General features: G+C 40.8%; 1 protein-coding gene across 2 annotated transcripts in view; it reads left to right on the top strand.

Moving 5' to 3' along the window:
- Positions 1 to 688: 688 nt before the first annotated feature.
- The window catches only part of LOC109959999 (RING finger protein 145), a 13,148-nt gene continuing 11,773 nt past the window's right edge, over positions 689 to 2,063 (top strand). For both annotated transcript variants that reach the window (XM_020599803.1, XM_020599805.1), the window contains exon 1: positions 689 to 902. The gene's annotated coding sequence lies outside the window, so the exon portion shown is untranslated. The remainder of the gene's footprint in view (positions 903 to 2,063) is intronic.

Raw genomic sequence — 2,063 nt, forward strand, 5'->3', positions numbered from 1 at the left:
GGACACCTGTAGGAATTGGTTGCATCAGTTTTCAAGGCTTAATTTACTTGCAAAAAAGATGTAAGTTAACCTATTGCTTGATGCCTGATAAAAACCTGTTTAAAATTTTGGTTACTTTTTATGTGTTTGTTTGCTTGCTTGCTTGTTTGTTTGTTTTACTTTTGGCACTACTTTTTAGGCTTGTACCATATCATTTAAACTGGAAAAATGGGGGGTTCTAGAACTTTTGACCAATAGCCCGCCTATGATCCTTTATGGGGCTATTGGTCAATTTTCAGATGTTAAGAGTTGTTAGGAGTTCTGCCAAAAACAGATTTCCTCTTCCATCTTCATATGAAGGAAGATTACCTAACCACCACCTTGACCAACTACAACATTTCTTATGTATTGATGCATCAGTGTTAACAACCTAATAACACATCAGTCACACTTTTACTGCAGAACGACAGTAGCTACTTTTCATTTTTATACTGGCTTATTTAACGTAGCTATCGGTTGCGTTTTTCCTGATAATAGTTATAGTAACTGGTTTTACTAAGGTAGTATTTTGAATGCATAATTTTAATTATAATAAAGTATTTTAATAATGTATTAGTACGGATCGGAGTAGCCGAATCCTTCCACCACTTTCGACAGGTGATCAAACTAGCTTCACTATGCAGTATTGTAACAAGGGGGGCAAAAGATTAAATCGACAATTTACATAGCGCATGCGCAGTACATGCTCTGGCACTGGGTAATGGTTGGTTGGTGAGCGGAGTGGACGGGCCGCATCCTTGAAGCGCGAGACACTTCTACCGAAAGGCCCGTTAACTCTGGCAGTGCCGAGTTAAAATGGTCGATATCCGACAAGGAAAGCATCCCAACAGCGTTGTACATATTTCGAACATCGTCCTTCAAATGTGAGTTTCTCTTTTTTGCTATTCTTGTGCGGGCGCCGTAGTCTGGTGCTGGCTAAGCTACAGTTGGATTTAGGTTACTGGCTAGGGGGAACTGTTTTTGCTAATCATATAAGATGTCTGCTGTGAATGCGTGTGGATGTGTCTAAACAGCAGCGTTAGAACTATCTCAGCATGTGGGGTATCTTTTTATTTCCCGTTGTGTTGAAGTGGGCTTGGTTGTTGACAGTCGCTAACTAACAGCGATGCTAGTGGGCTACGTTAGCTTGAATTGTTGGCGCTGTGCCCGCTCGATGTAGCTCATCATCTCTATAGAGCACGTACATCTAGCTTTATATTTTCGAGTCGATACATCACCACTGGAGTAACAGAGAGTGTTCACTTGCTTTGTCTATAATAACGTTATACCACAACATACAAACCAGTCTAGTTAGTAAAATGCTTCAGTCTGTTGCAGCATAGGTAATAGAGTTTCCCTTCCGTCGACAGAGAGGTTACTAGAGTTCATCGCGTACCACAGCCAACGCAGCACTCACTCATCCGTATTGTGTGTAGTGCTGTAGGTGGTATAAATGCACATGTTAAGTCCTACCACAGCTTACCATGTAACTGTTAATGGATTAACAAAGATAAAAATGCAGTGTTAGACGTTATATAATCTCGGATTCCGCGAAGTGATCTCTTTCTGGCCAGTGATAGTCGTGGTGAATTCACAACACAGTTGTTGGCAACTGAAGAAATCTCCGGCTTTACAAACAAACTGGAAACCTATTTTCTAAGTGCCACACCAGAAGCTTGGTAGAGAACCATCAAACTTTTTTTGTTAGAAAAGTAGCACCCCCAGTGAGATTTTGTGCTTCAAGCTTGCTTGTGCTTCACATCCCTCGAAACACAGGCCGAGGTGGTGGCGTGGCAGCGATCTTTGACTCAAGCCTATTAATCAACCTTAGACCTAAACATAGTTATAACTCATTTGAAAGTCTCACCCTGAGTCTCTCACACCCAAACTGGAAAACTCAAAAGCCTGTTCTGTTTGTTATTGTATACCGTCCACCTGCTCCTTATTCAGAGTTTTTAAGTGAATTCTCAGACTTTCTGACTGATTTAGTGCTTAGTACAGATAAAATAATCATAGTAGGCGACTTTAATATTCATGTAGATGCC

This window comes from Monopterus albus, unplaced genomic scaffold (genome assembly GCF_001952655.1).
Source record: "Monopterus albus unplaced genomic scaffold, M_albus_1.0 scaffold42.1, whole genome shotgun sequence".
NCBI lineage: Eukaryota > Metazoa > Chordata > Actinopteri > Synbranchiformes > Synbranchidae > Monopterus > Monopterus albus.